General features: G+C 40.5%; 1 long non-coding RNA gene across 4 annotated transcripts in view; it reads left to right on the forward strand.

The window, feature by feature from the left end:
• The first annotated feature begins 1954 nt into the window (after positions 1-1954).
• LOC143695212 (uncharacterized) overlaps positions 1955-26134 on the forward strand; it is a 33963-nt gene continuing 9783 nt past the window's right edge. For 2 of the 4 annotated variants that reach the window (XR_013184266.1, XR_013184264.1), the window contains exons 1-4: positions 1955-2186; positions 22251-22380; positions 22750-22901; positions 23178-24553. This is a non-coding gene — a long non-coding RNA (uncharacterized LOC143695212). Of the gene's footprint in view, positions 2187-22250; positions 22381-22749; positions 22902-23177; positions 24554-24929; positions 25966-26134 lie in introns of those variants that run through there. The other 2 variants (XR_013184265.1, XR_013184267.1) reach the window with 2 other exon arrangements.

Raw genomic sequence — 26134 nt, forward strand, 5'->3', positions numbered from 1 at the left:
AATCTGTGGTTTCAAGCAGAGATCTCCACAGGGCAGAGCTGCTGAGAGCTGCCAGAGCCCTGCCCTGTGCAGAAAGGGTTAATTCAGAACCCACCAGAGATCAAACAATCCCAGCAGACACAAGCCTGGCTCCCCGTGGGCCCCCAGCATGTAGAACAACCTGTCACTTAGCTCTGTTTGGCTTCTCTCCTGCGATTTCCATCTCCAGCAATCAAAGCATGCATTAGAGTCATTATCAGTTCTGTTGCTTTCCTTGTACCTGACTTTCAAATCGTCAGAACAATGTCTTTTGTTCTATAATAAATTAATTGTCTTTGAATCTTCTATCATTGGCAGATGGATCTCTTTGTTTAAATATAAATATGAAGATGCTGATTTATTTGGATTCCCAAGCACTGATTGTATGATAATTGCATCTTCTTGTGAATAATTGAATTATTTTCATATTATGTTAATCTCATTTCCCTTAAAGCCTGCCGGAAAATCAGACTGACTTATTTACATGTATAGGTGAATACTAATCCAGAAGGATCTATTTTTAGACTGCAAAAACTGTTTTCAAAGTTGTCCTTTCATGATTGGTGGTGCTGGTAAAAGCACTGCAAATGCAGCTGCAGGAAGTAGCATTTTCCCAAAACAACAGCTCACGCTGGTTATGCTGCTGTAATTCTATCCTGCTGGTATTTTATAAATAAATAAATAAAAAACAGGAAAGGACTAAAAATGCAGATCAGGCTCACATTATACTACATATTGTGTAAAATATGTGCTTGAAGTTTCTGCTTATCTAAGAGGGTTTTTAATAATCAATAGCCTTTGCTGGCGCTATCAATTTGTTGCATCCACGCTATGGAATGTGTTGCAGGGATCCTCCATCAATTTCACAGGCAGAATCCTGTAATGGAATAAAAAAAAAGGAAGCACAATTCATGCTTGAAGCTGAAATTTTATTATTATCTCAACTGAAGTCTTACCTCTCTAAAAATATCACTAATTGTGTGATGATGATTGTGCAAATTGTATACAGTTAAAATAGTCCAGTACCTCCAGGACCCCTCTAGGTGCTGAGGTCAACAGCTTCACCTGTGGCACGAGCACAGGGTACAGAACATCAACAGTGCCCTGGGACAATTAGGATATTGATACTTTCCTCTTTGGTATGGTAAATTCTGCATTGGTCCATTTTCCATATATTAAAATGCTCTAAAACTTGGTATTCCTTGGTGTGGAATTCCACTTTACATCCAAAGCTGCTACACAAGGTTTGGGTTATGTGCATTGGACTCTTGCTGTTTTCCTCTTTCTTGTTCCTAAACCTGGCTACAAGGCTACTCTGGCAAAATTTAATCCAGAATTTAAAACCTCCACATGTTTTTCGTTTTTCATCTGGAAAAAGATATGTGAGTACAAACTCCTTTTGTGTCAGTTATGCAATATCGATATGTTTTGACCAGAAAAATGAAAGACCTTTGTCCAGCTGGAATATCAGTACACAAGGATGTTTTATTTTGCTGAATACCAGCAATGCTGATCATGACTGCTACTTCATGCTCTTCTTCCTCAGGAAAAAGTTTTATGAGAAGTGGAAATCCATTGATGATTAATGCTTATACTCGATCCTGTGAAGTGAAATCCATAGCATTTAACATCATTTTGAGGTCAGAATTTCTTCTATAGAAAGAAATCGATAATAGAAGATTTATAGAGTAGATTTATAGAATTTATAATAGAAATTTATAAAAGAAGATTTATAGAATAGAAATCTATAATAGAATATTATGGATTTCTATTCCATAGGAGTCCATATTAGACTTCTTCTATTATAGATTTCCAGTCTATTAATAGAATTAATTAATAGAACAGAAATCTATAATAGAAGAAGTCCAAAACAGACTCCTGTAGGAGTCCCTGGTGGGAAGTGTGTTCCAAGCCCAGAGTGTCTGGAGCAGTAAAATATTTGAAAGGAGAAGGACGTGTGTTGGCATGGCAACACTGCTTAACTCATATTTGCCAAGGCCACTGTAATTACTTAGCTGAAGCCACAGGTCACAGGAAGAATGCTATCAGAGCTAAAATTGTTCCATCTTGTCCTCAGCTTCCAGGCCAGAGTTTTCTAGATAAATCAAGAAGTGCAGTTTGACTGGAGGAACTCGCTCTCTCTTGCCTTGGCCTCAGCAAAATCTCATGTAAGTACCCTTTTGATCTTGTGTGTTCTCGATGCAAATTGCAGATTGTTTTGGTGAAAGTGTCTTCTCTTGTTTACAGGATGAAATGTCTGGGTATGAAAAGTGGATTGTTTACTTGTTTGAGGTGTCACTTTTGAGTGTGTTTCAGAAACTGCTACTCAATACCTGAGACCAACCCCGTATCACAGTGGGTATTAAAATATAAATCAGTATATCAAAATCAAAAAGGGTTCAGGAGGGATCAGTACAGAGCACTGTGCTTCCCTGCATTTCTACAGAAAGGTGGAAGTTTTTTCATTTGGGGGTTGAAAGGATTTGCTGTAAAACTGGAAGGTGAGCAGAAGCTGGATTGCTGCAAAGCTCCTGCTCAGTCGTTGTTTAACTCATCTGCAAACCAAGAGCTGTGGTCTGCCCTCGTCACTATTACAGCTAAAAATTGTTCTTGTCAGCACAGGGGTTTGATTTTTTTGATCAAAGTTGAAATTACCTGGTACCATTAAAGGCAGTTCATTGAAGATAAGGGTTGAGAATTTGCTCTCACAGTTGTCGTGTCTTTCAGTAGGAGAATTCAGGAGTTGTTAATATTTCTGCCTCTCCAAATCCATTCAACTTGCTTACAAATCTTCATAGATTAAACAGTGGTAATTAATTAAAATTCTAGTTAAAATAATTCAAATTCTAGTTGATGTTTAAACTTAATTTTTAATTTTTTTTCTTTGATTTCCTGAAGTTGTGCACACTGTGTTGTAAAATTTCCCATGTAGAATTTGACATGTGGGCTATAACACCTGTTATAGCTGTTCCTGATAAATGGCTTGTAAAAGAAAGGCATTATGGATTTTAATGGTATTTAAGCTTTATTTCTATTTTCTTCTTGGATTTATAATGTGCTTCTTCTATTGATCCATACCATTAATGCCTAGATATGCTACATTTATTTTCTGAGATTGATCGAGCTGAGTGTGGTTTGGTGGCATTAACTGGGATGGGCATAAGGAGAAGAATCTTGAAGCAGAAGGAACAGATCTTTTCAATGAAAAATTCCTAGGGAATATTTCTCTTACAGTATAGATTTTAGATACTCGTTTGAGTTACCAATAAAGATAGAGCCCAGAGGGAAAATTTTGCTTTGCTTCCCACAGATAGATTCTCAGTTGGTACAAATAGGCTCCACTCCTTCCATTTCAATGGACTTACACCACTTCACAGTGTCAATATGGGGAAAAAAACATCACTTCAATCAGCCTTCCAGATAAATAATCCAGTAATTAATTTGAGTAGCATTCTCAAAATAAAAATGTGGAAATGTTCTTGCTGGAGCAGAAAAACAGAATAGCAAGGTTGTCTGAGTTCACACCTTGCCGAGGCTACTAATTGAAACTGAAAAATCAAAACAATTTAAAAGAAAGCAAAAGCAATTAGCAAAAGAATATAACAACGGTGAAGTTTATCACTTGGAAATGATCTTATTTGTTCCTCAGAAATCTTTGCGGATGAAATTTCCTTGGAGGCGTTTCTTTTGTAATTGACTCATGGAGTTATCTATTAGTGTCTACCTCTTAGTGTTTGGTGGCAATATTTCATTTTGCTCAATTTGCTTACAATGAGGTGCCAGGGGTTTTGTCCCAGGGTTTGGGTCAGCCCTGGCAGCTGGTGCAGCTCCCCATGGTTTGAGGCACAGCCCCTCCCAAGGCCCCTCTATTTTCACTGCCAGTCCTTTGGTCCTCCTGAGCTCTGCACAAGGATTTCACCCTCCCGCAGCAAAATCAGAGCAGCCTTGGACAGAGGGAAATGGGGAGAAAGGAAACCACTGCAGTGTGCTTGAATAAATGAAATGTTATCTTCAGCCATGAGCTCATCACCCATCCTGTTCATTGTGCTGCTGTTGATTGCCTGGGGATTCTGGGTCAGTTCCTGGAAAAATCTGGGCTTTGAGGCTTGTTTGTTTTCTCTGGTGTTCCTAAAATGTTTTGCTGTTTTCAGTATTTATGGCTTGATGTCTGTCTGACTGTCATCATTATCAAGACTTGTGGCTTGTTGCTATTGATATAAAAGATTTTATTTTCACATGGGGATAATCTAAACTGGGAGAGGTTTGGAGAAGGCTGAATGAATGTTCCATAATGAAAGGCTGCAGTTATCCCATCACAATATGGGTGTCCCTCAGCACAGAGGGTCTGGCTGACCTTTGACTGGGCTGTTTCCATGGATTGTTCCCTGCTAGGAGTGCCTTTCAATGAAAGATCTAATCACTAATAACTTACTGGAGCTCTCCTGTTTTGCTCTTCTTGAGGCTGCAAATCTTATTTAAGATGTCCAAGGTGTACCTTCCGTTTTACATTATAATATTAAAAAAAATATATATTACTCCTACTATTAATATTTAGCATTTAAAGTTTCATTGACTAAAGAGAACCCCATTGACTCAAAGCAGCTGGAAATCCCTTCTTACTCAGTTGTGATGCTGTCAATTAATAGAATTAAGTCTCCCTGACCCAGGACTTCCACTGAGTTGTACCCCATTTGTAGCTGAGATGGCCAACACAGGAGGATGAGAATAAAGGGTTTAAACTGCACCTTGGGATTTCAACCAAGTCTTGGTAGCAAAGAATTAAACACAGAGCTCATAGGGTGCAGAGCTTAAATTTCCCTGCTTTTTATTTTGTCTAAATGTATCTTCTGTTTGCTTTGTGTCAGTGAGAGGGAGAGAGTGGCCTCTCCTGGGAGGTGGGATGGAAAGGTTTGGACCTTTTTCAGCAAGGCAGAGCTCAAAATTAGGCCTTTGAGTGTTTAAAACTGCCTCTAACCCCCATAACTGCACAGCTTCTGCCAGAATTTCCCTGGATCTGTGTCCTGTTAGCTCATTTCTCCAAAGCTCCTCTCTGGCACAATTGTGCATTTCTACCTCAAGCCCATCTGAGGTTCCACCTCCTGGGGCTGATCCAGCTGTGGCTGCAGCCAGTGCTGGGGGTTTTTAATCCTGCTCTAAAGGGATCTTTGTGCCCTCTGAAGGGCTGTGCACCTCTCAGCCCTTCCCAGAACCACAATTCCAATGCTCTGGGGTTTTTAATCCTGCTCTGAGTAGATCTTTGTGCCCTCTGAAGGGCTGTGCACATCTCAGCCCTGCCCAGAACCGCAATTCCACAGCTCTGGGGTTTTTAATCCTGCTCTGAAGGGATCTTTGTGCCCTCTGAAGGGCTGTGCACCTCTCAGCCCTGCCCAGGACCGCAATTCCAATGCTCTGAGGTTTTTAATCCTGCTCTGAGCAGATCTTTGTGCCCTCTGAAGGGCTGTGCACATCTCAGCCCTGCCCAGGACCGCAATTCCAATGCTCTGAGGTTTTTAATCCTGCTCTAAAGGGATCTTTGTGCCCTCTGAAGGGCTGCCCTGCCCAGGACTGCAATTCCAATGCTCTGGGGTTTTTAATCCTGCTCTGAGATTTTTAATCCTGCTCTGAGCAGATCTTTGTGCTCTCTAAAGGGCTGTGCACATCTCAGTCCTGCCCAGGACCGCAATTCCAATGCTCTGGGGTTTTAATCCTGCTCTGAGTAGATCTTTGTGCCCTCTGAAGGGCTGCCCTGCCCAGGACTGCAATTCCAATGCTCTGAGGTTTTTAATCCTGCTCTGAGTGTGGATCTTTGTGCTCTCTAAAGGGCTGTGCACATCTCAGCCCTGCCCAGGACCCCAGTTCCCAGTCACTGCACTGGAAGTTGGTGATGCAACAGTGAATAATTACAGTTTTTGTGCCCTTTATCTGCCATTGGGTTGTCCTGTGCCTTCATCGTCAAAAAATTTGATATTTTGCAACTCGGCATTAAATACCACGATGTGTTTGGTATCAGGATAATACTGCCACTGTAAATTCATTATCTACATTGTGATGAACTCAGCTGAACTTTTATTCACCATCCTGATTGTGATCTTTTAAAAGAAACCACTTCAAGCTGCAATAGGTACAAAGCAGAGCTATTAATATGATTAGAAAATAACTGAGTGTGCAATTTTCTTCTAAGAAATTTTCTTGTTCCCGTCCCAGTTCCTTGCACATACCAGAAAAGCTTCAAGTGTTTTAAATGTGTATTTTCTTTCTGCCATGTAGATGAAATTACTGTAACAGATTTGCATTTTTTTTCTCCTACAATGCCTTTTATACCTGCTTTTCCTTCTCTCACAGTAGCACTGGTAAACAACAGAGCAGTGTGGGACAGGTGTGACACCTCCTACAATAACTGCACTCCCACACAAGTCATTTTAGGGGGTGCAAAACTTGTTCCCCTCATTACTTCATCTAAATCAATACTGTAATCTGTTTGGTTTGAGAGACGAAGGGCATAATCCTGGTTATTGTACTGTGTGGGCAATTTATCCAGTGATTTAATAAATATCACACAAAATCAAATTTAATGCAAAGGTAGAATTCAAACTTGACATGGTTATTGAATATATAGCTCCATGTCAAGGGGAATGAGATTCCCCTGGCAGAGACAGAACCAGGAGCCAGCTCTGTGGGCAGTGAGAATTTGGAGTTTGGATTTCAGTGAGAGACAAAAGCATTTTTCAGTTCTTAACGTGGCCTGCCCTTTAAAAGAATCTGGAGAACCTTTGGATATGTCTCTTTGTGGAGAAACTAGAAGAGGTTTAGTCAGATCTTTTGGGGCAAAGTAAATGGATTGCCCCTCTTTCCTGCTTAGCTGTCCATATTTCATGCCCCTTACTCTATCATTATGACATAATTTGAATTTTCCTTAATTTGTCCTCAAAGTAAATATTTTTCTTCGTTTTTATTTCTACCTCAAAAGCTCTTGTAATATTTTTTTTTGCATAAATTTGTAAAATATCTTTTACTAACCAAAACAAGTTTTGTTTACTTGGCTGAGCAGGATCAGGTGGGACAAGGGAAGGGAGCAATGAAGGCTGTGCCCAGCTGAGGTGACAAAGGCAAATCCTTCTGTTACCTTGGATTGAAAAGGGCTCCCCTGAAGGGTAACTGAGCAGTGGCTGCATTACAGTGTCAGGTGCAAAACCTTTAATGGAGAGAAATTGCCTCAACCAATCTATTTGTCAGTAGGGAGGGGAAGTAGAAAACTATATATAACTTAGAAGCTGAAAGGTTTTGCCCTTCTCCAAAAGAATAAAATAATATAGCACTGAATAATGGGTTTGATTCCAGTTTTAAATTAGAAATCCAATTTGTTCTTATGAGCTCCCTACTCCATTTCTTACTACTCTCTCAGTTCTGCTGGGTGACATTGGGAGATAAAGCAGAATTTACAAGACTGAGATAGGTAAATTTTTCTTAAAGGTAGACTGAAACATGTCCTGAATGATGTATTATAAATTGTATTGCATTTATTAATAAATGCCAAGTATCCCCAGATAAGATAATTAAGTTTTATGCTTAGAGATGTGTTAAATGTAGATGCCAAATCAATTCTTTTCATAATTAGTGTTACCTGTTGTAGGAGCTGAAAAATGGGATTTTTGAACCCATCTGAATGCAGCATTGTGTTATGGCCACATGAACACATGCAGAGGAACCAGAATTGGCAGGAGGGGAAAGTGCTGTTAGAATAAGTGATTTATATCATTTGGAAGCACTCTCAGAAAATGGCCTCCTGTAGAAATGCTATTTAATAATTTATCTCTGTTTAAGTTGGGATTTGTCTGCTGTGTTGCGTGCTCATCATGCCCCAGGGTGGGAGGGATGAAATGACTCAGGGCACAATTGAGGTTATGAAAAACTCTGCCAAATGGCACTTCCACAGCTTAACTTTAATGGAGCAGAGATCTTCTCAATAGTGAGATAAGTCAAATTTATTACCTTCTCCTGAAATGATTTTTTAAAGGAAAACAGTGCAGAAAGAGTCCAGGTTCCACCTTTCTATTCTGAGAATCCCAATTGCACCCAGAGAAGTGAAAACTTGGCTGGTGGCTGGAAAGTCAAGTGCAAACATTAAAGACTGGCAGAAAAACGTGTTTGGTACAGGAGCATAATGCTTGTATGAAAATGGGAGTGTTTATAGGGAGTATCCCAGGGGAATTGTATTTTTTAAGTTTTGAGTTATCAGTATTCTCTTGCTCACAGGACTTCAGAGTCCTTCATTACCTGCTGTCCATAAATCACTTTCTTGCATTTGGTAACACAAATTAATGGATTCCTTTCTCTCCTCTGCCTCATACAACCTTCACCCTCTTCTCATTGACTAAAATTCCCACTTGGGAAAAACACCATTTCAAAATATGAATCCTGTGGAGATCCAATTGAGGCTGAACTATTTCTTATCAAAGACTTCACCATTTATTGTGGCTGCAGTGTTGTATATTATTGTGTAGAGGACACTGCTGTGGGGACAGCAGTGAAAAGGTGGGGACAATGACAGGACCACAGCCAGTGGGGGGGTCCCTGTGAGCATTTTCCAAATCTCCAGCCTTCAGTTCTTGAGGCCTTTCCTGAGCCAGAGCTGAGCTTTGGTAAATTGCTGGGTGAAAAAAAGGTTATATGTTATAAAATATAAATGTGTCATAAAATATAAAAATATGTTATAAAAATTGTTATGAAACAGATAATTGTAATCAAATTTCTGGGTGAAGAAAATATGTTTAAATTTAAATATTTACTTCCCTGCATGGACACTCTTTTGATATTAATGCACAGGAATTGTCACTGAAGGATTTTGACCAGCATTCAATGGCAGAGCACACATTTCATCTTCCAGAGGACACAGTCTGTACATGAAATTGCAGAATGTTACAGTTAACAGGATATTGGTTTAAGGACAGAGGTGAATAGAGGGGCTGTGATGAGAACTCCCCCACATTTTTATTTAAATCGTGTTTTGTCTGATAGCAGTGCCTGGAAGGGAAGGATGCCATTCCCAGGGTAAACAGTGACAGTGTGTGGGAAAAAGGAGGGAATTCCTGATTCAGGATGTGTCAGCAAGGCCAGGGACAGACAAGTGCAGATGTGTCTGGAAAGAAATAATTCAGGGCCTCAGCAAAGGCTATTGACTTTCTTTCTCTTGATCTAAGGACACCTACACTGAATTTTCCTCATCTCCTCCCAAGTGAGAAGTAAGCAAACCCTTCCAGCACTCAGGAGCTGGACAAGGTGATGGATTCACCCTTCAGCCAGTGTGGGAGTGAAGGGTTTCTGCAGAGAACAGCCCTGGCTTTGCCCTGGGCACTGAGTCAGCCCCAGGCTGAGCCCCACTGCCCTTCCAGGGGATCACAGCTCCTGCCAGCTTTGTGTGTTAAAACATCCTGGAACCAGAGAGCACAGCAGAAAGTCCCCTCTCATCCCCCAGTGCTATATGTGATCGCTGAGAACAGAATTCCAAACCCTCCCTCAGAATTCCATTCCCCTCCTTTCCAAGGGTTTGCTGTGCTCCCCTGCCTGCTGGGACCAGCCTGGAGTGGCACTGAGGGCACACACTGCCATGAGGAAAGACTTTTTCCAAGCTGGAAGTTGCCCCTTTTTCCCAAGCTGGAAGTTGCCCTTTTTCCCAAGCTGGAAATTGCCCTTTTTCCCAGCTGGAAGTTGCCCTTTTCCCAAACTGGAAGTTGCCCCTTTTTCCCAGCTGGAAGTTGCCCCTTTTTCCAAGCTGGAAGTTGCCCTTTTTCCCAAGCTGGAAGTTGCCCCTTTTTCCAAGCTGGAAGTTGCCCCTTTTTCCCAAGCTGGAAGTTGCCCCTTTTTCCCAAGCTGGAAGTTGCCCTTTTCCCAAGCTGGAAGTTGCCCTTTTCCCAAGCTGGAAATTGCCCTTTTCTCCAAGCTGGAAGTTGCCCCTTTTTCCAAGCTGGAAGTTGCCCCTTTTTCCAAGCCGGAAGTTGCCCTTTTTCCAAGCTGGAAGTTGCCCTTTTTCCCAGCTGGAAGTTCCCTTTTCCCAAGCTGGAAGTTGCCCCTTTTTTCCAAGCTGGAAGTTGCCCCTTTTTTCCAAGCTGGAAGTTGCCCTTTTTCCCAAGCTGGAAGTTGCCCTTTTTCCCAGCTGGAAGTTCCCTTTTCCCAAGCTGGAAGTTGCCCCTTTTTCCCAAGCTGGAAGTTGCCCTTTTCCCAAGCTGGAAATTGCCCTTTTTCCCAAGCTGGAAGTTGCCCTTTTTCCAAGCTGGAAATTGCCTGTTTTCCCAAGCTGGAAGTTGCCCTTTTTCCAAGGCAGAATTGGATGAAGTCCCACATGCCCAGCCAGGATGCTGCACCCTGTGTCACCTTCCCCTCCAGAGGCATTTGGCACTCTCCAGAAGGATCTGCATTCGTGGAATCCCAGAATCCCAGAGCGGTTTGGGCTGGGAGGGCCCTCAAACCTCGGCCAGTTCCAGCCCCTGCCGTGGGCAGTGCTCCCTGTGGGTTTCACTGTGTGGAGAATTCCCCATCAGTGCCTTTGCTCCTGCAGATGAATTGTCCTCCCTACCCACCTCCATCTCACTGGGTGAATTCTCCTCCTGACATCCCCAATACACATCCTTGCTAATATCTGCTGTGCTCAGATGTGTCCCTCATGGAAATTATTAGCCTTTAAGTGCTGGCAACGTTAGCATATTGTTGCTGTAGGCTAAGTGTAATTCTTTTAATCTTGATGGTAATTTCCTGGTTAAATATTTTAAATAAATGCATTTAAATAAATAACTTTGTACAAGGAATATTAATCATATCTTTTTAGCAGCATATTTGGATATTTGGTTATTTCTGACTCTCTAGTTTTGAACTTTAATACTTGGAGTCTAATTTGGCAAAGAAGATTGTGCCTTCTCAGCAATCCTGTATGCTGATCAGCATGTTGGGTTTCTGTTGGTATCAGTGCACAGTGTGAAAAATGAGGAAGGGTTTGGAATTCTGTTCTTCCCAGTGATCATCTATGGCACTGGGGGATGAGAGGGGACTTTCTGCTGTGCTCCCTGGCTTCAGGATGTTTTAACAAAACACAAAACTGGAGCAGAAAGGTTGGTTTTATGCCAGTGCCTTTCACCTGTTAAAGGTGAACAGTTAATTGTGGCTGAGATATTATTTATGTCCTCGTGAACTGCAATTGCAGCACAAATGCTGTTATTATATCCAGGACATTCCTGAAACAAAGGGGCTTCGTCTCAATTTATGCCCGTGTTCACAGAAACTTGTTTTGATGATTCTTGGCACTCTTTCCTTGATTTCAGTGCAGGGCAAAGAAAACTCAGGTTTTCAGCAAAGAGCCAGCTCAAGATTTTGATTGTGTTCTCACAGCCCATGACAATGGTGAGCTTTTAAATAGTCAGGAGACAGCCAAGGGATGGAATCTGAGTTTAATTGTATTTCTGGCCTTGGCATGCAGGATTTCATAAAGGGTGGAGTGAGGAGTTATGAGTGATGGGATTACCTTGGGATTTTGGTGCTAGTGCAGATCTGCTGTGATTGCTTTGCCTCTTCCCTCCATGAGCTCCTCTCAGTTTTAAGGCTGACCTGCAAATTGTGAAGCTTTTCCTGCTTGGAGAGGTTTCCTATGCAGAAATGCTTTCTTTATGACCATTTTAGACTTCTAAGGAAAAAAATACGAAAAGCCTCAGAATTTCCATGTAGAATTTCTGGACATTTGCTCCTTTGTGCCCCATCTTTGGGAGCCCTGGCTCTGTTTGAGTCTCAGCACAGCCCCAGGGTCATGTGGAGCACAGTAAAACCTGGGTTTGTTTTTGTTTTCGAAACATTTGTGCTGTTTTTCCTTGTTTTAGTGCTCTCCTCATGAAACCTGGTGAAGCTCAGGTTGCTACAAATGAGTTAAACTGGGACACCATGGAGATAATTTCTTTTTATGGTACCATTGCCCAGATATGGAACAACTCAATAGTTTAAGCTTTATTTTTTCACATAACAAAATGCTAAATTTCCCTGAATGTCACCAAAAAACCAAAAAACCCTCCTACTGGAGGAATTGAACACATCCATTGCGTATTTTTAAGATTCCATAGCATTTTGCTATTTCCTCTGGCTTAATTTTATGTCTTTTTTCATCTTTCTGTCCTGTTTTTCTGGCTTCTCTTTTTGCCCTGTCTCTGTAATAATGCAATTTGAATTTCTAGTACCATTCCAATGACTGTTTCAGAAAAACCCCACACTTTGTAAGGTCATAATGGAAGTCCTTTAAAAGTTAATTTTAGAAAACCAATTTGTTCCAATCACTTCTGTATAGATGACAATTTCCTTGGCTCTGTGTCTGCTTTACAAATACTCATATACAATTATCAGCACTTACAGTTTTCAAATAATATTTGTTCTCTTCACCTCTGCTACGTGGGAAACCTGACTTTTCCTGTGTGTGGTGGAGGTTTTTGTTTGTGACTGATTCCAGAAGGCAGCTGAAAGCTCCCACATGCCAGAAGAGCAGCCTGAAAGGCGCTTTGGGAGCGCAGCAGAGCAGGGAACCTTCCAGGAGCGGTGAAGAACGACTGGGGAAGGTTTGCACGGAGGCGTTTCCACCCCGAGCCGTGGGCGCCTTCCAGCAGCCAAGGGCTGGCCCCAAGCTCAGCTTGGCAGTTCCCAGTCCAGGCAAGGGCAGCAAGCCAATAATGCTGCTCCTCCTCAAGGCTTGAGAGCGCCGAGCGGCGCGGAGGAACGAACTGGACGAAACATCTCAGGATAAAAACAGAGAGGGAGAACTTAAAAAACAGCGGGGAACTTAAAAAATCTGCTGAGCCTGAGCCTGGGATGGCTCCAGGGGGGAATAATGAGCGGCCAAGGGAATTCTGTGCCATTCCTGTGCCACTGGCATCGACTCCTGCCGAGGTGTGTGGGGAAATCCCAGAGCTCTCAGACCTTGCCCAGCACATTCTGAGCACAGAGAAGCCAACCTGGGCCGCAAAAACCCCACCTAGAGAAGGGCTGGAGCTATTTCAATTCCACAGCAGCACCCTGGGTATTATTTATCTCATTGTGGGATACTTTTTTTGGCATTTCAAAGGGTCTGTGCCATGCTCTCAGCACTCTTGTCCTCAGCACTCTTGTCCTGCTCTGCCAGAGCTCAGAGAGAAACTGCTGCTGGATATGGAATAGGGAATTGTTATGAAAAGAGAATTGTTATTAAATAGGGAATTGTTATGAAAAGAGAATCATTATTAAATAGGGAATTGCTATGAAAAGAGAATTGTTATTAAATAGGGAATTGTTATTAAACATAATTTTTATTAAACAGGAATTGTTATGAAATAGATAATTGTTATTCAATAGGTAATTGTTACGAAAAAAATAATTGTTATTAAATAGGTAATTGTCATGAAACAGATAATTGCTATTAAATAAGTAATTGCCATGAAAGAGGTAATTGCTATTAAGTCCATAATACCAGAAATGCAGGCTTGTGCTGGTGTTTGACAGGATTCTGGGCACTGCAGCATTAATTAGCTGCTGTCATTAGGCTGCTGCCTCCTGCCACAGAATGCAGCAGTTCAGGATATGGTGACATCAGAAAAGCACTTGGGTACAGCGTTATTCAGTTTTAAAAATGGATTTTTGGTAAAGCACATTTCAACCCACCCAAACCATATCTGCAGAAGTGATTTAAAGTCTGCATGAGTCTTTTTCCATTAATTTTTCATGAGACAGGCAAAGTGGATAAATTATCTTCAAATTGGGATTTAGTTGTCTAAGTAACTTGTTACTTACTCAAACTTTTAATTAACTAAACTGTTCTCTTTATAATTCATATTGAGCAATTTCCTGCAGCAGTATTTTAAAGGTGAAAATCCATGGGTTGCTGATTTACTGAATGAGAAATAAAATATGAAGAGAATGACTTGTAAAAAGATTTTAATTTATGGTTTTTTCATTTCACTGGAGGATGGCCTTATTTTTTGTCTGTGCAATTCGATTTTTCCTAAAAGCATTATTTTATAAAAAAATGGACATATATGCCATCAGTTTCTTAAGCTGTAAAGTTATTTGAAGGAATTTCAGGATATTCCTCATGGAACAAAAAACTACTCAAGCACCAGTTTTAAGGGTTTTATTAAAATACCAAAAAGAAATATTTTAGTAAAAGTAATACTAATATTAAAAAAAAAAAAAATCCAGAAGGAAACCCTTAAAAGACCAAAAGTTTGAAGTCTTGTAATGTTCCACACAGAAATGCTGATTCTTTGAAGGGGAATATATCAAAGCATCTGTCCTTGTGATAACCTGTCTTTTCCTCTTATTTGTTTAATCATTAGAGGTTTTCTAATGTATTTTCTAATGCATTTCTCCTGCATTGCATTGCATTCTGAACATGGTTGATGTTTCCAGAAGAACCTGAACATTTGCTCTGAAGTGGCTTTTGAGATCCACCTGAATTTCCCTCGTTCTTATGACAATCTCAAAAGGAACGAACACAACTCTCCATGAACAGGGAGATTTCCCCCATATTGCTATAAATTTTATATCCATTTTATTTCATAGAGTGTTATTAAAAATGGTCAGCCTTGTATCATTCCAGTAAGAGAGAATTATTCCTTTTTGCCACCCAACCCTGCCAATTTAACCCTTCCTCAACTCCTTAAGGGTACATTTGTAAAGAGGCAGAGCTGCTTGGATTCTTTGGGGGTTTCCTTTTCCAAGGTCTGACATTTCTTTCTGTAATTTAGTTTAGCCTGCCTCCAGTTCCTTATCACTTTGTAAATGTCAGATTTGCAAAATGCACACAGAGCTTTATAGAAATGTGAACAGCTTAAGTTTGTGTCATCTCATAATTCTGCCATTCTTACACACTCCACTCTTTGGGTTTTCCACCTGCCTGAATTTCAGCCCTCCTGGAGTTCCCATTTCTCCTTGCATCCTTCTGTTTGCTGACTCTGAATTTAATATATTTGTGGCATTTTCCCAGACACCTCTCATTGTCACATTTAACACGAAGCCGGAGGAGAATTTGGGTGGGAGGGAATCTCCAGAGGTCTCAGGAACAGCCTAAACCTGCAGAGTCCACAAGGAGAAACACAAAATCTTTGTTTCTTGTGGAAAGGAGGATTTTTAACAACAGGGAAATTTTAAATTAATCACATTAATCTCGTAATAGTGCTACCTGGAGACTTCAAATTAGGGATTAATTGAAATCATTTTTGATGTATTACTTAATTTAGAGTTGGAAAATCAGGCAAATTGGGCATTATTATGATAAAGAAATAGTAAATAAAACATTGTTCTGTGTCAATTAAAAGGCTATGTAACATTTTTACCTGCTAATAATGAACCATAATGCAAAGGGAGTAGAACTTTTAAAAATTGTTCTCCAAATTCCCTCTGTACCAACCGAAGAACAGATAATGGCAACATCAAATACATTTTCCTTATATTTTTCTTAATGCATTTACTACTGCAATGTCTGAACATTTACACATTTAGACATAATAAATAACTTTAATTTCATAGAAAGATGGAGCTTCCACTTCAAGGTGGCATTTTTTAAAGCAAATAAATGTAATAGATTTTTGTGCTTGCTTTCTTATCTAAGTGCCACTTTATCTATTAAATCCTTGACGTGCCATTTGCTGCTAAGTTATTGATAATTGTATAGACATTTTTATAATGACACAGAACAAAACACGATTGTGCAGAGTCTGCAAGGGGCTGCTGCAACATAAAACATATAATGAGCTAATGGTTTCAAATTAATCACTGAATTAGTGAGGGGAAGATAAAGAGACTGGCAAGGAGATGCCATAAACCTGTTCCCTTCAGTGCTGGAAGGGCTGTGGAGGAGGGAGCATCAATTCTCAGGTGTTCCTGTCCTTTGTGGTTGTTTCTTTTTGGGGGCTTTTTTATTTCTGCAGGAGTTCTGTGCCACTATAGGGCACGAAATAACACCACACACACACTGCTGTTTTCAGGGTAAAAAAGGGAAGTTTGTTTTCTGACTCCAACATTTATAGATTTCCAAAAGTGACAGTGCCACCTCTCCGATGACACTGGACAAACCAATAACCCATCAAATTTCTCCTCCTCCACAAAAGAATGCAAAACAATGAGTTATTTACAGAAAGTGTGTGAAAAAAACTTTGTTATAAGAATGTAAACATCAGAAAGTTTAGAAAATCTTAAAAAATCAGGGCGACACTTTTGCTCTGGCCCCACTCTGTGTTCAGAGAGAACACATTTCAGACAGCACAAATTTTGAGCAACAAAGTCAGTCCTGTTCCAAAAAGGGAAAAGATGTAAAGGTATAAATAGATATAAAGATGTAAATAGATATAAAGATGTGAATAGATGTAAAGGTGTAAAGGGAATAGATGTGGGGTGTGCAGGTTTTCTTTCACAATTAACTGAGTACAACCACTCTAAGTTTATTTGTTTAGCTTTAGATTTCAAAGGACATTGGTTTATTCTGAAATGCCAGTAGATGGAGAGTTACTTTGGGTATATCAGGGGAGTGGGTTGGACTGAAAAACTGACTTTAAGCTGATGCTCTGTGACCTGGAGGAAACAGGATGGATTTTGATGCTGTGCCCCACCAGCAGACACATTTTATTTCTTTTGTTACCCAACTCTATCTTTACCCAATAATTACGACAAGGGAGGCAGAAAAATTTGATTTTCCTTTCGCTTTCTGAGCTTTCAAATTCTTTTTGCCTCAGGCAAAAAATTTTTTTGCTTAGTTTCTGGTTAATATACTGTGCTGAGAGAACTCCAAAGAATAAAGCGAGTTGGGGGGCTCAAGGAATTAAAGCACCCCCACCTGTTTGGGGTTTTCCCAGTGACCCCTGATGAGCAGCTTGGGCAGGGACTGGAATCCTGAAATCATTCCCAAATCCAAACTCCAGCACCTTTCACTGGAGCTGCAAGGAAAGAGCTACAGCTTGATTAAACCTCTGTAGGATTATATTTCAAGTCTGCAGCTCTGAAAGTTGAGTAATAATATAATGAGTAATTAAACATGTGAATTAAAAGGTGAACCTCACACCGTAGGCTGAATCTGTTCAGGTTTTGCAGATTGTTTGAAAGAGAAAGGTCATTTATTAGCAAGCTCTTTTTTTTTTTTCTTCTGTTAGGTTTCAAAAATCAAATGCCAACCTAAGAAAAGGATAATTTTATAGCTCATTTCTGGAATGAAAACTACCATTTCCAATTGTATGTGAAGTGATTTCAGGAGTGAGTGTAATCACACTTAGTCATCTCCATAGGCTTTGTCTACAGGTTGGAGTGTCTAGAAAAATGTTGATGTTGATAAAGGGAAATAAATGCCATGTCCTACAATTGCAATATTGCATCCAGATAAGATATAAAAATGGGAACAATATGGGATGAAAATTGCATCTTCATTACGAAAATCTTGAGGGTACCAAAAAGAAGAGAGCAATTTTAAAATATTATATCCTCTGGATTGCTGCAGTGTGTTTCACTCTACAGTGGCACAGTTTAAGGGTTTGAAAATCTGATGTGATTCCTTAAAATGGATTGTTTTGGGATATTTCCCCCTCTTTTCTCCCCTCCAGTACCTGTATGGGGTTTTTTTTGCAGGAAGGACAACTCAGGGCGCTGTTTGCAGGTCCTGGTTGGCTGGGGGGACCGGCACAGGGGGTTTTTGGAGGGGCATCACAGTAAATCCCCACACGTGGCTGTGTTTACCTCGACCTTGTCCCTTTTGGGGGTGAATTCCTTCAGTGGCACATGGGAGAGCTGAGGGCATAAACTGGGAATACCAATGGAGGGATGGAATCTTCCCTCTGCCAATAGGAACTCCATCAAAAGTCTCCTTGTGACAGCTCCTTGTATTTGGTGCATTTCACTGGTAAGTGAGATCTCTATTACCCTGACATTCTCTCCTCATATTCACATCCATGCTTACTACAAATACCACAGGGACACAAGGCAGAAGAGGCTCTAATTTTCACTGTTGTATTTATATGAATGGAGGAGACTTTTAAATGCCAATTTTTGCTGAGAACAAATCCAGCAACAAGGGCTTTCTGTGTCTGAAAAGAGTTCCTGTAGCTTGAAAATGCTCAGTCTGTTACAAAAGACATAGAAAAGTTCCATATGAACAAATTCCAGATTTAGGAAGTGTTGTGACAGCTGAAGTCCAAGGGAATATGGTGACTTTTTATTCTGCTTGAATTTTTGTTGTGGTTTAAGCCCACCTGGCAACAGCCTTGCAGGATCTGCTTTCCTGGGCCTTGGGGAAGCTTTGCTGTGCACATCAGGGATTCTGTGTGAGGGGAGTGCCCTGTGTGTCCACATTGCTCACATTCCCCGAGTAATCCAGGTAAATCATTGTATTCTCTGCTGAAACTGTAGCTTGGAATTAAGTTAACAACCCTTTATTCAGAGCTCCCTCTGCCAAATGCACAGAGTCAATTTGGCACCGAGGACAGCAAACATTGTGACTGGGTGTGATGGAAATTTGGCTCCACAGCACAGAGGTTCCTGCAGCTCAGTTCCACAGCTCAGGCCAGGAAAGAATTGAAAAATCTGCTCCTGGTTGGGGGAGATGATCTGAAATCCCCCCCTCAGTCAGTCTGATGCCCAAGCCAGGAGAAGCCAGTCTTCCATCAGTTTATCAAATAAGAATTAAATTAATCTTTAATAAGTTCTGATGGTGGTGATGGCTCAGAACATCTGGCAGTTAATTGGATCTGTGACTTCTGTGTATTTTAAAATAACTTCTAATGTGATTTCCTATGCAACATCTGGATTTGGAGAGCAATTTCAGAAGTGTGTGCTGGATCTCATTCATAAAACATCCACGATGGGTATCAGTGAGCATAGGAAATTAAAACTCTGATAACTTCCTTTATGTTGATTTAAGCTTCCACTTTTTATTGATGGGACAGTTTGTTTTTTAATAATTTTAGGTCAGCATCAGATTTCTACATGATCAATCACTTGTGAAAATGAAGGGTAGACTGCTGTGTGGTATTCTTGGAAAACTCAATCCTCAAGCATTCCTTTTTCCTACAATCTCTTCTATTTCAAGATTAACACACCTCAACAGAAGTATGAGAGTTTTACTCTCTGCAGACACTTCTCTTCTATTTTTCTGTAGCTCTAAATTTAGTCAGTAAGGTAAATAAAGTAATATTTTTTAAATTGTGATGATGATGATGATGATGATGATGATGATGATAATAAAAAATCACCCAGCACAATTTTAGCTCCATCACAACCTAATAATTCCTACACTAACTCTTTCACCTCTGTTAGTACTTGTGCTGTTGTTAGTGAATAAATTATTATTGATGCAATCTAACACAAACTTTATCCATCCTTACAGAATTACAGCTCATTTCCTCTGCTGGCCCCTCTGTGCAGGACAGGTTCAGATTTCAGGGACAACTGTAAAGAGAAAAGCCTTCTCCAACCTGGGGAATGGATGGGAGCACTGTTGGAAACAAAAGGAATTTATCAAATGGCCCAGCTGTTCACTGAGAGTTAATAATGATCCCTTTTATCTGGGTGCTGTTTGGCATTTATAGCTCATTAACTCCCTTCTACACCACCCAGCAATCTGCCTTTGGAGAACAGAGAAAACTGATACAGATCGAATTGGAAGCTGTTAAATACATAGAAAACAGTCAGTTCGTTTACTGTAGAACAGTTCTTAGCAAAGCACTGAGAGATATTTTCAGGTGTTTTCTTCTGTTACTGTGTCTTTATTTTTTTTAAATTTTACTTAAAGGGCTGAGTACAAAAACTTTCACAAGTTACAGAAACTCCCAAAATATCATTTGCTTCTGATTAACTTTGAAGAAATGGAGTATTCTCAAGGTCAGATTAAGAAAGTGTTTCCACTATTAATGCTGAAGTGTTGATGTACAGGTTGTGTTTTTTAGCACTTGCATTAAAAATTTCTGCTAAAGGAAATCCTTTGCTGTTTTCCCTATTTTATTCCTTTGAAGGGAGTAGTTTTTGCTGCAGAAAAGGAGAATTCTGGCATTGCCACTTGAATGTAGTGAAATGAGGAATGTTGGTTCAGGAAACAGCCTTCCATTGGAGCAGGAAATAATTTAGAAAAGATTTGTTGGATATTTGTTCACAGAGCACGGGTCCCAGCAGAACTCCATGGTAATATTCTTCCTGTGCCTTCCCTCCACAGGCTTTGGAATTCAGGTTATACAATTTTAGCATCTCAGTTACTGCTTATTGTGGAGGACACTACCAATTAAAGGAAATGAACAGAATTTTTAAGGTTTCCTAACAGGAAAAGAACCCAGATAATTTGGATGCTTGGGCAGTTCTAAACCACTTTTGTTGTTGTTGTTGCTTTTCCTTCCAGTAACATTTTTGAACCAATGTCAATTATTTCAGTTTGATGGTTCCAATTTTTCCAGAAATTGAAACTTGGTGGGGACTAATATAAATTTTTTCTTTGGTGTGGTTATTTTCACCTGATGGATTTTCTGCTTCTTTTCATTCTTAGTTCTTGCTTGCTGCACATCCTTAGCAGAGGCACTTTAGGGTAAATGTTCTACAAAGATTGCTACATTTATACACTCTTGTGAAATGATGTCTTACAGTTTTCCCATTTGTAAAATATGTGATAAAACTGCTCATATAAGTATTTTGGAACCTTATTGTTTGAAAGCATTTGTTAATCTTTAGAGGAGCCTTTCTTCCCATCACAGATAACAGATGTGAGGGACAGGAGGCCTTGGTGCTGATCTGGTTTATCTGCAGTGAGCCTCTTTCAAAATTCACTTTTGAGGAGCACATATGTGATTGCTTCTGTTGTGATATCCCTGGGCAGAGGAGGTGGGCGTGGGAAACCAAAGCAGGAGGGAGAAATCTGGGAATCTGCTGCTGGGGGATTGCTGCCCTGCTGGGACAGCCCTGCTGGGACAGTCCTGATGCTCTGGGGGACTTGGCCACCTGAATTTGGCTGCTCTGCCCTTGGGTGGAATGGAGAAGTGTGTCTTGTATTCAGGAAAAGTTAAATTTCAGGGAATCCTGGAATGGGAGAGACCTTAAAGCCTCAAAAGTGAATTTTAAAAGAGGCTCACTGCAGATAAACCAGATCAGCACCAAGGCCTCCTGTCCCTTACATCTGTTATCTGTGATGGGAAGAAAGGCTCCTCTAAAGATTAACAAATGCTTTCAAACAATAAGGTTCCAAAATATGAGCAGTTTTATCACATATTTTACAAATGGGAAAACTGTAAGACATCATTTCACAAGAGTGTATAAATGTAGCAATCTTTGTAGAACATTTACCCTAAAGTGCCTCTGCTAAGGATGTGCAGCAAGCAAGAACTAAGAATAAAAAGAAGCAGAAAATCCATCAGTCTAAAATAACCACATCAGTGCCAGCCCTGCCATGGCAGGGACACCTCCCACTGTCCCAGGCTGCTCCCAGCCCTGGCCAGCCTGGCCTGGGACACTGCCAGGGATCCAGGGGCAGCCCCAGCAAATCTGGGATAATTTCCACCTCTCTGTCCTGCCCCCAGTCAGTGAGAGAGGACCAGCACGAAAATGAGTCCTTGTCACCCCCTGCATGCACCAAAATGCTTTTAACCCAAGCACAATCCTTCTAGCTCTGCTCACCAGCAGGAAAATATTCAAATGTTATTCCAGTATTCAAATGACAGGTTGTTTGTTTGTGTATTATTTAATTCTCACTGACTTTAAGGCAAGATAATGTTTCTATCTCTGAAGTTTAATAGCACAAGTGGGTGTTAATTCTGATAGAGTTCAAGAGCAATAAAATGCTGCTAGAATTCCACTGAATAGCAACCTGCTGTAAATTTTAGTCATGCAGTGCTAGTATCAAACAGAATGAGCAGCCAGGCTGCAGATGAGAGATTGAAACCACTTTGAACACGTCTCAATTGGCAATCATTAAAGAGGCATTTCTACTGATTTTGCATCTGGTATTCAGACAGAATTCCTAGTTCTGAAAATGTGGAAAATAAGTGGCTTTTATAAGGTAGGTAGTCTATTGGATTTGATTGTAACTTTGGTTGAAAACCCCTATCAAGAATATAAGCATGAAGAAAAATGGATTATCTCTATAATTCTCTCTGAAAACACAACTCAATGTGAATTTGTAAACACTGAGCTACCTACAAGTCAATGGAAAATGTTCTGCAGATTTCAAATACCTCATTACTTTTATTTCAGGGCTGATATTTTATTTTATTGGGCTTCAGGGTTTCTACTCTCTGACCAAAGTATCAACCCAGGGAACCACTGGAAATGTCATCCTGACTTGGAGAATGCCCTATTTTAGCTGGAAATGTACCTTTCAGTGAGTGCTCCAGTCCTGCTTGTGTGACTCAAGTGAGTATCACAGGAAGGGAATTGATGGTAGATTCAAATACTTGGCTGAAAGCAGCCTTGAGATGGAAGCAGGAGGGGGAGCTTCCTTTCCATTCAGTGACTGGGAAGTGTGGAGAATCATGGAGAAAATGAATACAGGAAAGCAAAAAGCAAGGAGTGCTTTGCTTTTCATCCTCTTTTAGCACATGCCTGAGTGGGTTTATGTCACTGTGAGTCGGTCACTAGAGGTGTGCTGTCTAAAAGAGAATCAGCATTTTATCTTGATTTTTCCTACATATATTACAACCTTTTCTAGAGCTTCCTAATCACTGGTATTTGTTCCTCATCCCTTTTAATCCACAAACTTTGATGTTTGTTGGCCAATTTCAGCCAGATTTGAGGAGATCCAGGTCTGGGGTGTGGGTCCTGGCTGGGTGCCTGGCCCAGCCACGAGGTGACCCCAAGGCTGTTGGTGCTGCTGGCCACTGGTCTGGAGCTGCTGCCTCTCCTGTGCTGCGCTGTTGTGAGGTCCCCAGGATGAGGTGAGAGATGAGAATCTGACTCCAAGTTCTTAGAAGGCTGATATTATATTATATTATATTATATTATATTATATTATATTATATTATATTATATTATATTATATTATATTATATTATATTATATTATATTATATTATATTATATATATTATATTACATTTATTATATTGCATTTATTATATTATATTTATTATATTTATTATATTATATTTATTATATTTATTATATTATATATTTTAGTTTGTTCTATTTATTATATTCTAAAACTACACTAAAGATAGAGCAAGGAGACATCAGAAGGCTGGACAAGAACGATCATAAAAACCCCATGACTGACCAGAGAGTCTGACACAGCTGGACTGGGATTGGCCATTAATTAAAAACAATTCACATGGAACCAGTCAAAGATGCACCTGTTGGTGAGCACCCTCCAGGACACATTCCAAGCAATCAGATAATTATTGTTTACATTTCTTTTCTGAGGCTTCTCAGGAGAAAAATCCTGGCGAAGGGATTGTTCAGAAATATCCTGGTGCCCCTCCTGAGCCATGGAGCAGCAGCCAGCTGAACCCTCCCTGTGTGTGAGGCTGCAAACTAAAGCAGAGCAGATGCCACTCAGCAGGAGAAAACCAAATTGTTTGCACACGTGGAACAGGATGGGAGTGCAGGAAAAAGGAGAGAGGGGGAACGAGGCAGCTGGAGCTCGAGGAATTAAAAAGGGATGGGTTGTAGATGGGAGGGAGCAGAATAAATCAGGAGTGATGCATAAACTCACAAAAGGCCAGCTTTTGTCATTTCTGCTCCTCACAGTATTAATTGCTCCTCTTTGCTTTGCTGCTCTTCACAAGAAAGCAGAAGTCAGAAAGAATCACTACATTTCAACTCAGCTGGGAGACAAAAAATAATTCTTAAGCAGCTTACTCATTATATTTAATAAATCTCCAAATAGTATTTACTAGAGCTTATTTATGGTCCCATGTTCTTATATAATTTGTAAAAAAAACCCAAAGTGTCTTAAAATTGCTGCTTCCAAAGCAGTCCTGAGGCAGCTCCTTCTGGGGGAGAAGTTTAGAGAGCAGGTTGCTTACATGAGCTGTGTGAGCCCCTCCTTTGTGAATTAATTGGGTTGATACAGAAACATCAAAACAGATTAAGAAAACCTGCCCCGGTTTTTCCTTCCAGACTCTGGGACCCTTGTTTGGTAGAAGTTCTGTGGAGGTTTTAAGATGTGTCTGTGCCTTTCAGCATATCCATATTTTTAAGGCTTTGCATCAGATGGAGGAAAAGCAGGCAGTGACAAGATTTGCAGGGTGTAGAGTGTACATAATCTGACATTTCCAGGACACGGATTTTAACTAATTTACACCATCAAGCCACACTACTTAAATTCGTGACAGCAAACCATCCTGAAATTGTATATAGGAATGTCTTCGCTTTGCAGATCTGAGATCCACCACATTCTGCAGAAGTTAATCTGCTTTCCCCCTCCAGGTTGTGACTGAGGATCACTGCTGTACCTGCTGCCAGTGCCACCTTGGCTCTTCCCCATGGCCAGGAGCTCACCTGGGCCTCTCAGGGCTGCTCCCTTTAAGAGAGCCCACAGATTATCCCTGCATGGATTAAACTGGCTTTTGGTCAGCAGCAGATCAGTTGGTGAGTTGGAGTAAGAATTACTGTGGGTAACAGTTTGCACATATTTCAATGGATAAATTTCAAATACTAAAAAAACAGCAGGTGTCAAAGATGGGAAATGTCAATAATTATTTGAAGTTCCTGAAACATGCCATTATAAGTTTTACAATTAAAAACCAAACTCCTTTACTGGTACATCTGTTTCCAGTAAGTTAAATTTCACCCCTCCCAAGGATACTATCTGGATTTTTTCCTTAATGCTAAATTCCCTTCCAGCTTTGGAATGTGTTTTATTTATACCCCTGTCGTTTTATTGGTGAATATTTAAATTGTCGTGCTGACTAAGCAGGATCAATATCTGACTTTGCTGCTGAGGTGAAATGTTCCTTATTTACAGCTCCTGGATGACAATTTCCCTGTGGATGCAGCAGTCCCTTCCACACCTCTGCTGTGCAATTCCTGCCTCTGTCCTGGGCTGACTCTGAGCTTAGCAGTGCCAGGAGCTTTGCTTTAGCTGGGTTTGTGTGGAAAACTCTGAATCAGCCATCCACCTCCACACACCACCCCTTCTGTTTATTGATTTCATTGTTTATTTATTCCTGTTCATTTATTTCATTGTGAAATTATTTCATTTAATTGCATTTCACTTAATGTAGGCCGTTTGTAACCTGTATGGACCAGAGGAAAAAGTGTTGTCAGACCCTGCCTGGGTTAGCTGGGCTGACACCAGGCAGGGTTTTCTTCCTCACAAGCTCCATGCTGAAATAACAAGCTCTCCCTGTGATGTGCTACAGAAGAATGAACTGCACTTTAGGGCATTCATTAAAAAAGATTCCTCCTATGCTTTCATAATATTATCTAATGTTATGATTAAAATCTTTATGCTTGTCAGAGAAATTAAAATAATAACTATATTTTATTTTATCTCAGAATAAACACTTGAGCTGAAACGTTGAGGAGGACAAGCACACCAACCACCCCGAGCTGCCCAACACTGCAAAATCCCCCCGTGCTCCTCTGGCTCAGCTTTCCTGCCTCCCTGGAATTCCCTTCCTTAGCCAGGGCTGCAGGCAGGCTGAGGGCAAGGGGGATGTGATTGGAGTGCTTGGGTTTGGCCAGAGCCTCCCACAGCAAAACAGCCCCGAGGAAACCCCACCAGGTCCTGCTGGCTGGGAGGGTTTTGAAGGAATTTGAGATGGGGCCTCTGCATTGGTTTTGATGATGGGATTTATTTTTCTTAAGGCAGGAAGGGTGAGTTAGGCTCACATCTTCACTGCATGGCTCAGAAGGTCACAAGACCCTCAGTTACAAGACCTTTTAAGGAGTTATTGACCAATAAAACACTCCCAACAAGGATATTTATGCTTTTGACCCAATCCTTCAATATTTTGTCTTATGGACCCATGTTACAGGGGAAGGTTTTTAGCCAATCATGTTATGGCACACAAACCTGCAGCACTGCATCCTAAACTTCTTGTTACCTTTGTAACTACTTTTATTTTTTCTATATCTTAAACTCTAAAACTCTAAACTTTCCTTTCCTTCGCTTATGTGTCTCTGCTATAAACCATAGATCCACATTCTCTTTTCTAGCTCCTAAGT

Source organism: Agelaius phoeniceus, chromosome 14, assembly GCF_051311805.1.
Source record: "Agelaius phoeniceus isolate bAgePho1 chromosome 14, bAgePho1.hap1, whole genome shotgun sequence".
In the NCBI taxonomy this organism is placed as follows: Eukaryota; Metazoa; Chordata; class Aves; order Passeriformes; family Icteridae; genus Agelaius; species Agelaius phoeniceus.